The sequence below is a fragment of the Zalophus californianus genome, chromosome 14 (genome assembly GCF_009762305.2).
Source record: "Zalophus californianus isolate mZalCal1 chromosome 14, mZalCal1.pri.v2, whole genome shotgun sequence".
Lineage (NCBI taxonomy): Eukaryota > Metazoa > Chordata > Mammalia > Carnivora > Otariidae > Zalophus > Zalophus californianus.
This window is the reverse complement of record NC_045608.1, coordinates 53,561,154-53,575,173: the sequence shown is the minus strand read 5'-3', so window position 1 is coordinate 53,575,173 and position 14,020 is coordinate 53,561,154. Positions and strand designations below refer to the sequence as shown.

General features: G+C 43.4%; 1 long non-coding RNA gene across 2 annotated transcripts in view; it reads right to left on the bottom strand.

Moving 5' to 3' along the window:
* Positions 1–2,091: 2,091 nt before the first annotated feature.
* Positions 2,092–14,020, bottom strand: part of LOC113912781 — a 34,384-nt gene continuing 22,455 nt past the window's right edge. Inside the window, exons 2-3 of one of the 2 annotated variants that reach the window (XR_003516960.1) lie at positions 6,145–6,282; positions 2,092–4,868 (exon numbers count right to left, since the gene is read on the bottom strand). This is a non-coding gene — a long non-coding RNA (uncharacterized LOC113912781). The remainder of the gene's footprint in view (positions 4,869–6,144; positions 6,283–14,020) is intronic. The other variant, XR_003516961.1, reaches the window with a different exon arrangement.

Here is a 14,020-nt window from a genome sequence, read left to right as displayed (position 1 = left end):
AAAGAGAATGGGATTCTTATGATTGTCTTAGGTGGATCAGCTGAGGTAAAAAGAATTTGGGGAAGTCAACCGCAAAGTACATGGTAAAGTTGATACATTTTCCAAAAGAGGAAACTGAATCTGAGATATGTTAAGTGAACGGCCAAGGTCATGTGTATAATGAGCGGGAGAGTCAAGATTTTAAACTCAGTTGACTCTGGGGCGCCTGAGTGGCTCAGTTGGTTAAGTTGACTGCCTTCGGCTCAGGTCATGATCCTGGAGTCCCGGGATCGAGTCCCGGGATCGAGTCCCACATCGGGCTCCCTGCTCGGCGGGGAGTCTGCTTCTCCCTCTGACCCTCTTCCCTCTCGTGATCTCTATCTCTCATTCTCTCTCTCAAATAAATAAATCAAATCTTTAAAATGAATAAATAAATAAACCCAGTTGACTCTAAAGCCCTTGTTCTTTGCACTCCATGACACTAGTATCGCTTGTTTGCTTTTCTAGTTTGCAGTTTATCTGTTCCTTCTAATTTTAGGCTGTGTTCTTTTTTTTTTTAACGATTTTATTTATTTATTTGACAGAGAGAGAGAGATAGTGAGAGTAGGAACATAAGCAGGGGAAGTGGGAGAGGGAGAAGCAGGCTTCCTGCTATGCAGGGAGCCCGATGTAGGGCTCTATCCCAGGACTCTGGGATCATGACCTGAGCCCAAGGCAGATGCTTAACGACTGAGCCACCCAAGTGCCCCACTGTGTTCTCTCTTTTTTTTTAAGATTTTATTTATTTATTTGAGAGAGAGAATGAGAGAGAGAGAGTACATGAGAGGGGGGAGGGTCAGAGGGAGAGGCAGACTCCCCGCTGAGCAGGGAGCCCGATGCAGGACTCGATCCCGGGACTCCAAGATCATGACCTGAGTTGAAGGCAGTCGCTTAACCAACTGAGCCACCCAGGCGCCCTGTGTTCTCTTTCGATAGCAGATAACTTGCCCTGGCCTTGCAACCTGAGTGGACAACCCAGGACCCTGAACTCCATGCCCCACCTTGGGCTGCAGGCATGGAGGGCCAGGCCCAAAACAAGAAAGGCTCCCCAGTGTTCCTTGGGCTGCTACTTAAAAACTTTTTACAAAGTCCTTGCTTTCTAAAGGCCTTTTAAATGCTTCTTACTGAACTTCTTTGGTGGGATGCCACCCTTCTACTTTCTTGAAATTTCCACTCCACTTTTAGACCTCCTAGCACTTGTTCACACTGTTCACCCTGACTAGAGGCCTCTGACTGGATTTTGTGGCCCTCTTGATGGAAAAAGCAGTAATGTTGAAGTAGGATAACCATGATACTGTGATTTATAATGGGAAATATAGATTTGGTCTTCATCCTTGCTTCCGTTTCACAGACCTCCAAAAACTCTTGGCATTTCCTAAGTGATAGGAGCACTGGGAGCATCTTTTGTTATAGCACCTGTGGTCTTTTATTCTTGGTTCCTGAAATAGCTCCAGAGCCATAAAACTGAATGTCTTATTATTCATAACAAGCCCCTTTCGACCACACATGAGCCTATGTTATTGAGGTGACATAAACATAGACGTGTTATTCTAGGGATGGGGGCTGGTTGCCAGAGGAACCATGGTTACAGGATGGAACTTTTGGTACCACCCTCCAACCTCCAGAAAGGGGAGCAGGGCTGCAGGTTGAATCAGTTGCCAGGGGCCAATGATTTAATCCATCATGCCTATGTCATGACATCTCCATAAAAGCTTTAAAAGGACAGGGTTTGGAGAGACTTCGGGTTGGTAAACACGTGGAGGTTTGGGGATAGTGGTGTGTCCAGAGAGGGCAGGGAAGCTCCGAGCCCTTTCCCACATACCTTGCCCCATGCATCTCTTCCATCTGGCTGTTCATGAGTTATATCTTTTTGAAATAAACCAGTAATCTAATAAATAAATTATTTTCCTGAGTTCTGTGAGCTGTTCTGGCAAATTAACCAAACCTGAGGAGGGGTTGTGGGAACCTCCAATTTGTAGCTGGTCAGTCAGAAGCAAAGGTAGCAAGCTGGACTTGTGATTGGCAAGGGAAGTAGGGGTGGGGGGCAGTCTTATGGGACTGAGACCTGTTGAAATAAATGGCGAGGCCCAAGATGGAGCCAGTCTGGCCTGGGGTACCACATCAGCAAACTAAAACTTAGATAATTTTTGCATCCCTGTAAATGCTTGCTTGTCCAGAATCGCTGTATATCCCACCAGCCAATTCTCAACTGCCAAGAAACTGTAATTATTTCCTTGTTCTAAATAAGGGCAGATATGCAACCTCAGCCAATCAACTTAAGCCAAATACTTTTTCCTTATTCTGACTGACCTGCTAGTCTTATAAGGAAATCCCTGACCTCCTGGCCAATCATGCCCTGTTTCCACGTTGCCTCTCCTGACATTTTCTAAAAACCGTTCTTTCCCAAACAGCCCTGGGGAAGAGTGCTCCACTGCTTGGGAGGCACTGGACTCTCCCAACCATGGACTGCTTTCCAGTGCATAAAGGACATCAAACTTGTTACTAAATTGTTTTATTTTTATCATTTGACAGCCCTTACTTAACCCGTGGGATCTGACACTATTCCCAGGTTGATACTGTCAGAATGGAATAAAATTGTGGGACACCCAGGTGGTGTCCCAGAATTGGTGGGTGTATGGAAAGCCCACACATCTGGTGTCAGATGTGTTGAGAGTAGGGGTGACACAGAAGGAGTAGGTTTTGTTTTTTGTTTTTTTCCTTTACAGACACATGGGTTCAAGCTTTCTCTTCTGTTTCCTGGCTGAGTAACTCAGAACAAGTTCCTTAAACCTTCTGATCCTCAGGTTCCTCCTTTGTAGATTACAGGTACTAATACCCATTTCATAAGGTTGTTCTGAGACATTAGAATCCATATGTGACGGGGCACCTGGGTGGCTCAGTTGTTAAGCGTCTGCCTTCGGCTCAGGTCATGATCCTGGAGTTCCAGGATCAAGTCCCACATCGGGCTCCCTGCTCAGCAGGAAGTCTGCTTCTCCCTCTGACCCTCCCCCTCTCATGTGCTCTCTCTCTTTCTCTCTCTCATTCTCTCTCTTTCAAATAAATAAATAAATAAATCTTAAAAAAAAAAAGAATCCATATGTGAAAATATCTGACAAGAAATAAGTCCTTAATGACTGGGGTGTCCTACTTCATAAGTTTTCTTTCATCTCAACCTGAACTGGTTACTGTCTCTGAACTGTCATAAAGACCACAGCTAACACAACTGGTTTGACTATCAGCTGGGCGCTATGTTGTGATAACTCTTCTGTTGCTGTCTTAGACTTCCACTTAAAACTCATAGTTAACTTTCCAATTAGATTACAAGCAACTTGTAATCTCTGTATTATGTAGCACAGGGTCTTGCCCATAGATTTGGGAAGAATACCCAGTGCGAAACTTTCTCTTCTTCAGGCATAGTTAACACTACTTTAATAGGTTAAGTAAATACCAGTCATTCTCAGCTATGAGGCTGACAGTAGAAACACGATGTAGGAAGACTATGTCCCCCCTGCATTTTGAAGGATGGCAGTGGTCATTGTGAGTAAGGACACAGACCCTTATAGCTATTCTGATGTGGATGTGGTTTGTACTGACTCTGAGATTCCCAGTAACCTCAAGAGCAGTCTGCTCAAGCCCTCACAGGTGGTCCTGGGCCACAGTTTCCATTTCAGGCCTCCCTTTATCCCAATTTTTAAAGATTGCTTCTGCCGTGGTTCCTGTTGCAAAAGTTGTTTTCCTGGTATCCTTCCAAGCATTTGATGCCAAGAATGACATGATTTATTGTCCTAAGTAGGAACCTACTGGGGACGAAAGGGGATGCTATTTATATTTATATTAAGACAACAGGCCTCATGCAGTACTACTCTAGACTAACTACCCATCCTTCTCCTGGGACTGGAGCTTTGCCTTACGTTTGCTTATTCTTTCCTTGAGGACCAAGAGCCTGTCGCTGACATCCAGGCTGGTTGGTGAGTAGAGGTCACCACCAAACAACAGATACCCTACACACGGAGTGCCTTACCTGAGGACACTGTCCTTTGCCCTTCTGGCTGGACTCCTGTTGTCAGCTGAGTCAGAATCTCCCGCCCCCTTCCCAGAGGAGTGAGTTGGGCCACGTCCCAAGATTAGTGCCTGTTTTACTCTGAGAAAATAGCCATGTTTCCATGCGATAGGGCGAATGCTGCTATTAACCAGTTATCTGGTTAAAGTACAAACAGTCCTCAAATAAGGGTCCAGTAGACACGGGTGCTTTGCCCTTAGAGAGTGCTGCCAGTTCCATGTGTGCTGTTATTTACAGTGCTCCCAGCCCTGCACGAAGTAGGTCTTTGGGTCAGAATGCTTTGGGGAGTTCTAGCAAACCAGTGTTGCTGTGACTCCCAAGCAACTCCCCACCCACCCCAACTTTTCTCCTGGGGGGTCTTGTCATCTCTCTGCCAAGTCAAGAACTTGGGTTTTTCTGACTCCTAGTTTTAGGCACCATGACACCAAAACCTCCCAAGACATCTTTGCCTTCCATTCTAATTGTTCCTTGAGTTAAAAGCATTTTCCCTAGAAGCCCATATTAAAGACACACATTGACTTGAAGGGGGAAGAATGTCAATTAGGACACAGAGGATGCCATTGCTTTTGGGTGATCAGAATACTGATACTTCAAAAGGTAGAGTTTTTAAGGTGGGGGATGGTCCCTAGGCATGTTCACCAAAGGGCTTATCAGTATAGTTTCATCTCCTTGAGGGCATTTCTGTTAAATAGGAGGATAAGATCAGAAGAGTCCGGTTAAAAGATCTTCCTTGAAGTAAGTTTAGTCCCCTTTTCTTGGTCTGTATTGCTCTTCGGTGATCTCTCTGCTTCTGGAAATTCAAATAAACTCCATTCAGTAAGCGTTTATTGAGGCCAATAATGTTCATAGTATTATAATAGGCACAGGTGATACCAAGAATAATGAGACATAGTCCTGGCCTTCAAGAAACTCAAAACCTGGGGCGCCTGGGTGGCTCAGTCGTTGGGCATCTGCATTCGGCTCAGGTCATGATCTCAGGGTCCTGGGATCGAGCCCCCCATCGGGCTTCCTGCTCGGTGGGAAGCCTGCTTCTCCCTCTCCCACTCCCCCTGCTTGTGTTCCCTTCTAGGTGTGTTTCTCTCTGTCAAATAAATAAATAAAACCTTTAAAAAAAAAAAAAGAAACTCAAGACCTGGGGGACACCTGGGTGGCTCAGCCGGTTAAGTGGCTGCCTTCGGCTCAGGTCATGATCCTAAGGTCCTGGGATGGAGTTCCGCATCAGGCTCCTTGCTCAGCTGGAAGCCTGCTTCTCCTTCTGTCTGCTGCTCCCCCTGCTTGTGCTCTCTCTCTCTCTCTCTGATGGAAAGAAAGAAAGAAAGAAAGAAAAAGAAAAAGAAAGAAACTCAAAACCTGGTGGACCATTTGAGAGAACTATATATCCCAGAAAAATTATTATCTGCCCTCATTGTCAAAACTTCAGCACCCACGTTTTTTGTTTTTTAATATTTATTTTTGAGAGAGAGTGTGTGTGTGAGAGAGAGAGAGCACATGAGTGAGGGGCAGAGAAAACCTCAAGCAGATTCCATGCTGAGCACAGAGCCCGACATGGGGTTTGATCTCACAACCATGAGATCAGGACCTGAGCAGAAACCAAGAGTTGAACACTTAACCAACTGTGCCATGCAGGCACCACACCATTTTTTTTATTTCCTTTCCACTAAAAATGATCTATAACCCAAGGGTACCTACTGAAAAAGAACAGATTATACCTGCCTCTTTTAAGAAAAAACCCATTAGGGGGTGCCTGGGTGGCAGTTTAGCAACTGCCTTCGGCTCAGGTCATGATCCTGGAGTCCCGGGATCGAGTCCCACAACAGGCTCCCTGCTGAGCAGGGAGTCTGCTTCTCCCTCTGACCCTCCCCCCTCTCATGCTCTCTCTATCTCATTCTCTCTCTCAAATAAATAAATAAAATATTAAAAAAAAAAGAAAAGACTCCCATTAGGTTGCAAATGCATTCTAATTCTCTGTCTTTTTTTTTTTTTTTGGTTATTGAGTCTATATAAAGTAGATTAAGTACAACTAGATTCACATTTATAGTAACTCCTAATGCGTAATTCCTTCCCACCTGAAGGAGCCAGAGAAAAGACGAAGACGGTGGAAAGGAATAGCACAGCTACCTCCATAAAGCTGAAAAGCTGCAACGCGCATGGGCGATGTGCTCACTCTGGTTTTCTTCGAAAGACACATGGGTCTGGGTAGGCACCTATGGGCACATTTAGAAGGAACGTTAGCAAAGGTCTTCTAATTACTAAGTTTCCTAAAAATAGGAAGAAGTTCCATGGAGTAATGAGTTCCTTTTCACTGGCTTTAAACAAAGTTGAAGCTAGACAACCTGTTGAAAAGGGTGCTATAAAGATGAGGATGCCTATATATTTTTTAATGAGGCATCTTGGGCTGCACTCAAGGGAGGGAGGGACCCGCGGAGGATGCTAGGCCAGTTTGAACCGTACTGAACATTTTGTTTTTGTTTTTTGTTTTAGATTTTATTTATTTATTTGACAGAGAGAGAGACAGCGAGACAGGGAACACAAGCAGGGGGAGTGGGAGAGGGAGAAGGAGGCTTCCCCATGGAGCAGGTAGCCCGATGCGGGCTCAATCCCAGGACCCTGGGATCATGACCTGAGCGGAAGGCAGCCGCTTAACGACTGAGCCACCCAGGCGCCCCCCGCCCCGTGCTGAACATTTTGAAAGCCAACTTTTTTGCTGTCCTCTAAATTATGAGTGTGGCATATTTACTGAAAGAACTTCTTCTCTTGGGAGTGAAGGGGACTTTATAAAACACAATATTATCTACAGGATTACGCAGGTTTGGAAACTCTCAAGGAAACTAGGATCGCTGACTGGGCCCGCAGGTTTTGGCAACTTAGAAACTCACATCTGTTGGAGGAGTGACTCACTTTAGGCTGAAAGGCTGTTGCTTTAAAAAAGAGACAGAATGAGGGGTGGGAGGGATGGGGTGGCTGGTGATGGACGTTGGGGAGGGTATCTACTATGCTGAGCGTTGTTAATTGTGTAAGACTGAAGAATCACAGACCTGTAGCCCTGAAACAAATAACACATTATATGTTAATAAAAAAATAAAGAGACAGAGTCTGGGACATTATTCAAGCATTTAGAACAAAGTTTAAAACCAAACTGGGATCAGTGCCTGGGTATTCAACAACTTTGCAAATGAAAACAAAGTAAGGGGTGTCTGGGTGGCTCAGCCATTTAAGCGTATGCCTTCAGCTCAGGTCGTGATCCGGGAGTCTCAAGTCTCAAGTCCCTGTTCAGTGGGGAGTCTGCTTCTCCCTCTGCCCCTCACCCCTCACCCCACTCGTGCTCTCTCTCTCTCTCTCAAATAAATAAATGAAATCTTAAAAAAAAGAAAACAAAATAAAGTTGAAAACAATCATAGGTACATTTGCCTGTTTGTGAAGATGTACTTTTAATAATGTTGTTGCTTGTAATGTGCCATTGATGACAATTTAGATACAAGTTTTAAACCAATTGCACATTTTCTTCACAACTGTTTTAAATAGGACTGTATCATTAATTTAAAAAAACTGGTCACTGTGATTTTGTGATTTATAATAAGAAATAAATATTTGTTCTTTATCCCCCTCGCTTGCACAGAGTTCCTAAAATGCTTGGGATTTTGTAAGTGATGAGAACAATTAAAGCGCCTTTTGTTATGTTAATGAAATGACTTTGAAAAGCACCTGAGGAAGCTAGCTGGTTGCCACTCCCAACCTTGGGGAAGAGGAGAGAAGCTGGAAGTTGAATCCATCACCACGGGCCATTGAGTTCATCAGTAATGTGTATGTAGGACTAAACCTTTAACTGGTGGGATCTGATGCTATCTCCTTGAGATAAGTCAGAATCGAGTTGACATCCAGTTGGTGTCCCAAGAATTGCCTGTTGGTGTGGGGAACCACCCTTCCGCCAACACTGGAATGAATATCAGAAGTATTATTTTAGGGGTGCCTGGGTGGCTCAGTCGGTTAAGCGGCTGCCTTCGGCTCAGGTCATGATCCCAGGGTCCTGGGATCGAGCCCCATGTCCAGCTCCCTGCTCAGCAGAGAGCCTGCTTCTCCCTCTCCCTCTGCCTGCCGCTCTGCCTACTTGTGCTCTCTATCTCTCTGTCAAATAAATAAATAAAATCTTTAAAAAAAAAAAAAGAAGTATTATTTTAGATACTGTAATAGCTTCTCAAGTAACTATTTGCTTGGTTCATTTTCTGGAAAACTAGCATTCTTGCAGTCCATCCCAGCATCATTTATAGAGTTGATTCATCTACATAAAAACTGTTCTTTTATGGTTCCTAAAAAAGAAATTCATAATAATAGCTTATACTTATCCATATTCTGGGCCAGGCATTGTTCTCTACATGTATTAAGTCACTTAAGAAAATCTACTTTCCAGGTTAACAATCTTAAGGAGAAAAATAGACCTTTTTCTTTTATAAGCAGTCCATATGTCAGTGATAAATATAGCAGAAATGATCTTAGGGTTTTGTTCTTGTTTTGTCTTTGTGTGTGTGTTTGTTTCTCAAGGGGATTGTCATGCTTCCCTTTTCTTGAGCCTTATTTCAGAAGCTTCAGAAAAGGGAACTGATTCCAAGACTCCTAAGACTCACCTCGCCGTATCAGAATCTCTGCCCGCAGGGTTTGTTTGTTTGTTTGGTTGGGTTTTTTTTTTTTTTTAGCAATTTAAACATTTTAAAGAGTGCCGCTGATGATTCTCGTGGATATTGAAAAGTTTGAAAACCCGCAGCTGCTATCCCCCTTGAATTTCCCCAAACTCCGGTAGCCGCCCCCAACCTCTCGGAGCCCCGCCCTCTCAGGGTAGTCCTGCTCTTCAGTTCCTTGGTTTTTCTCTGTCACTGGTGCTTCTACTCCATTGCAGGCAAAATGGACAACCTGCATCACCCTGAGAAAATATATTTGGAGCCCTCTTCTTGTATTTTTTTGTAATGCCACATGTTGGGGGAAGAGGTAGAATAGAGAACACATATCCTAGGCAGAGATGGTTCTTGTTAATAAGGTCAATCACTATAGCACATACATACACCTCCAAGAACCTAGAGGGCACCTGGGTGGCTCAGATGGTTAAGCTTCTGCCTTCAGCTCAGGTCATGATCCCAGGGTCCTGGAATCGAGTCCCGCATCGGGCTCCTTGCTCAGTGGGGAGCTGCTTCTCCCTCTGCCTCTCTCTATCTCTTATGAATAAATAAATAAAATCTTAAAAAAAAAAGATTTGAACCTAGAGCTATCCTTTTATTTCCCATAGATACCATCACTAGCAGTGGCTTACAAAAGCAACACTGGAAGTTTCTTGGTTTTTCAGGTTTTCTCATCTCTCATTATTTATCCAGCTAGCAGTGTATTATTGTTTTGGAAAAGTGATACATGTTTATGGTAAAAACAATTAAAACAGTACAAAAGGATACACAGTGAAAAATAAGGGTATCCCAACAGTAACACCCACCAATGACATACCACTGTGGCCAGTTTATGGGGTGTTTTCCAAGCATACTCCATGCACATCAAACATATAGATGTATATATAAACCCCTTTTTGTATACAAATGGGAACATGCTATAGACAATATTCTATGTCTTCTTTTATTCATTGAATAGATACTCTTTTTTCACTTCATGGGTCAAAAGGTGATACTAAGGTCTCTTTGATACTATGCTCATTCTGTTTCCTGGTTTTCTGAATTATACTTCCTGGGTGCCTGGGTGGCTCAGTTGGTTAAGCGACTGCCTTCGGCTCAGGTCATGATCCTGGAGTCTCGGGATCGAGTCCCACATCGGGCTCCTTATTCAGTGGGGAGTCTGCTTCTCCCTCTGCCCTTCACCCTGCTCCCGCTCACTCTCTCTTTCAAATAAATAAAATCTTAAAAAAAAACGAATTATGCTTCCTTCAAGGTATGCTTCAGTGTAACCATAATGAAATGGCTGAAGATTTTCTAACCCCACTCTATTATTTGGATCCATCCCAGGTAGATCTTTGATTCAGTCAACAATATTGCAGCTTACAGGTAAGAGGAAGCTTAAAAGGATACAGAGGAGAAATGACTAAATCACACACCGGTACTTATTAGGGCAGAAGTTTACAACTGTAGATTGTGACCCACAGGTAGGTTGTGAAATCCGTTTTCTGGGTTTCAAAATCCAGGATTCATGGGAACGCAAGAAAAGCAGGATAGAAAATAGGCACAGCACGTAGAGAAGAGCTAAGTATTATAAGTATTATAAACATTCCTGTCAGTGTTACATTCACAAGCATGTGTGTACTGGTTTCTGACACACGAAATCTATCCCCCTACCTGAAGTCACAGAAAAAAAAAATTGAAAACCATTGTCCCCGAGTGGGAAGTTAAGTCCATTAAATCTTTAGAAAAAGTTAGAGGTTTGTGGCCAAATACATTTGGCAATGTCTGAGAACCAATTTGCTTTTTGGAGTTTCCAAAACTCTTATTAGTATAGAAGTCTTGCAGTGAAGCTCATTTAACCAAACATTTCTGTTTGGTTAACCAAACCAAAGACTGGCTGCAGAACTTTTCTCTGTGTTCTGGAGATAGCATGAACCTCCTCCAGCACTGGTTTGGGGAGAAGCGCGATTTCATCTGTGTTGTCAGGGCCTCCAGTTTCTACCTGCAAGCTGTCTTCTTTGAGAGTGCTAAGTCCTGTTCCCAATTTTGATCCCCTTTTGTCTAGCCCTGAATAGTACAAAGAAGGCCAAGACCTCAAGATTCCTCCAATCCGGACATGCTAAGGTAACTAGTCTGGGGCCAGAATGCAAGAACCCAGGGCCTTTCCTTAATAATTCCTTTTGTGGCTCGGCTGGTATTGGGAAAGGAGCGCTGGCTTAAGAGCTGAGGCCTAACATTGAGGGGTGATGCAGTAACTAACCAGACTAGGATCTGTCACCCTGGACAAGTTACTTGACTCCTCCGTGTCTCCAGTTATGATATCTATAAGGAGGTTGGATGCTGATTTTTTTTTTTTTTTTTTTTTTTTTTTTTTAAGATTTTATTTATTTGACAGAGAGAGACACAGTGAGAGAGGGAGCACAAGCAGGGGGAGTGGGGGAGGGAGAAGCAGGCTTCCAGCTGAGCAGGGAGCCCGATGCGGGGCTCGATCCCAGGACCCTGGGATCATGACCTGAGCCGAAGGCAGACGCTTAACGACTGAGCCACCCAGGCGCCCCTGGATGCTGATTTTGAAAGTCCCATTTTTGCACCAGTATTTGGGTCTTTATCTGCTGTTCTTAATCTTCACAGTAATCCTGAAACTTCTCTCCAGCCTTTCTTCCCTTCCTTCCTTCTTGACTTACTTTCCAAAGTCTTTTTGAGAGTCTGCTCTTTCCCAAGCACTGTATCGACTGCTGGAGATATAATGGTGAACAAATAATTTTTACATCCCGTTCCCAGCAATCACCTGCTTGGACAAAATGGTGCTTCCTTAACTCTGTCCAATCTTGGCCCAAGGGAATTTTGAGAAGGATATTCTCACGCCTGATCCCTATCATTACTACAGAAAACATTCCTTCATTTTACTGAAACATCTACTCTGCTCAAAAATAAATAAGTAAATCTATGACTCATATTTACATTAGAAAATGGATCATGCCAGGGCACCTGGGTGGCTCAGTCGTTAAAGAGTCCGCCTTTGGCTTGGGTTGTGATCCTGGGGTCCTGGGATTGAGCCCCGTATTGGGCTTCCTGCTTGGCAGGAAATCTGCTTCTCCCTCTCCCACTCCCCTGCTTGTGTTTCCCCTCTCCCTGTCTCTCTGTCAAATAAATAAATAAAATCTTAAAAAAAAAAAAAAGAAAATGGATCATGCCAGTTTTCTATTTGGGATGCTTCCCCAATAATAACCCCCTTGTACCCTTGGAGAAGGCCCATGATATCTATAGGTGCTGCCACCACACAGTAGCTGGTCTCAGTTCTTATTATATTCATGCTCTGAATAAGTCCTACCCAGTGGAATTTTGCGCAGGCAAGAATCACTTCTGAGCAGCTGATAGACTGACTTAAAATTAAGTGGAAGCGCTTACCGACGCTAATGCAACCATTCCTTAAAAAGGGTGTAAAAATAAAATCTTTTAAAAAAAATACACATACACATAAAAACAAAATACAAAATAAGCAAAATATGCTGGCTATCCTTTTTTTTCTTTTTTTTTAAAGGTTTTATTTATTTATTTGACAGAGAGAGAGGGAACACAAGCAGGGGGAGTGGGAGAGGGAGAAGCAGGCTTCCTGCTGAGCAGGGAGCCCGATGCGGGGCTCGATCCCAGGGCCCTGGGATCATGACCTGAGCCAAAGGCAGATGCTTAACGACTGAGCCACCCAGGTGCCCCAATGCTGGCTATTCTTTTAACAACATTCAGAAATACTTTTTGGAGTGCCTGCAACATACATGACAGTCACTATAAAACTTTATTTTTAGAAAAATTCCTACGTATTAAATGACATTAAAAAGGTATACTCTCCAGGGGCGTGTGGCTGATACAGTCAGAGGAGTATGTGACTCTTGATCTTGGGGTTGTGAGTTTGAGACCCAAGCTGAGGGTAGAGATTACTAAAAAAAACCCCCAAACTTTAAAAATACATAAAAAATAAGGTATACTCTTCAAATGATGGAAGATAATCATTGCGTTGTACTTTATACTGATCAGATCACATCTGGAATGCTGTTCAATTATAACACTGCATTTTTAGGGCAATACAGACAAATGAATGTGTTCTCAGAGAAATGAGGGGAACATGGAAAAGGAACTTAAAACCATGCCTAAATGGAACTATAAAGTGGTGTACATTTTTAGTTTAGAGAAGAGCAGATTATAAGGGCATGCAGTAGCTAGCTGGCTCTCTTTGCATATGTAAAAGGAGATAGTATTTTTGCTATATATTGCTCTGGTAAGCAAAATCCAGACAAAGGGTAGAAGTCATGAGGAGGCATGTTTCAGCTCAAGCTGAGATGTGGATTAGACCTTTGCTTTGGTACTCGATCATCAGAGGCAACCAAGCAGAGGTTAAACTATCACCTGGCTGGAATACTGTAGCTTTTAATTCTGTTTTGAAAATTAGATTTTTATGTCTCTTCTTGCCCTTTGATCGGTCAGTGTGAAACCCAGAATCCAATGAAGGAATGAGGCCACACTGCGCAATTCTATGATACATCTGAAAAGCTTTAGCTGGTACAAGTAGATACAGAACCTCGGGCTATTGTTTGTAACCACGTTACTCACAGCTCTAAACCGACTGCAGTGCTGTGCGTGGTCTCATTCATATTTCTGATGTCTATTTCCAAGCATTTGTAGTATAAAATATTTCTTCTTATGACCTCAAGGACATAATTTCAAGATATGTATAACTTGCACAGCCAGAAATATAGTCTTTTGGCTTTTTAAGAATTGAAACTTTAAGAGAATTTTCTTAAGATAGATTGAGTTCAACTTGCCCTGCAATTTTCCGGAAGAAAACCTGTTATCAATTTCCAGGATGAGTGGTCTCTGACTTTCAGAAGGAGGATGAGAATCGCATCTCATGTGTATCACATCCTGTGTGTGGGCAGAGTGGCTCAATAAAGTGTCACTTGTGGATGCATGCCCTGAGTGAGGGGGTGGGGAGTAGGTGACAGGGCAAAGCCAATGAGGGCATATGGCATAAGGGGGGGGGGCATGATAGGAGGGTGGAGCTCTGCAGAAGGCGACAGGAAGGACTGGCAGGGCCTCTGCAAGCAAGGGGGTCAGCATTCAGCAGAGCAGTGAAATTAAGCACAGATCCATGCAAGGAGACTGGAAAGAGTAAGAGTCCTTTCCTTTCCAGAAGGCATTTAGATGCACAAAAGGAGAATTGTATATTCTCAGATTTCAGTCCATTGGTATTGAAGAATAGAGAAGCCTACAGATTCTGATGGTAAAAATACTACTTCATATTTGA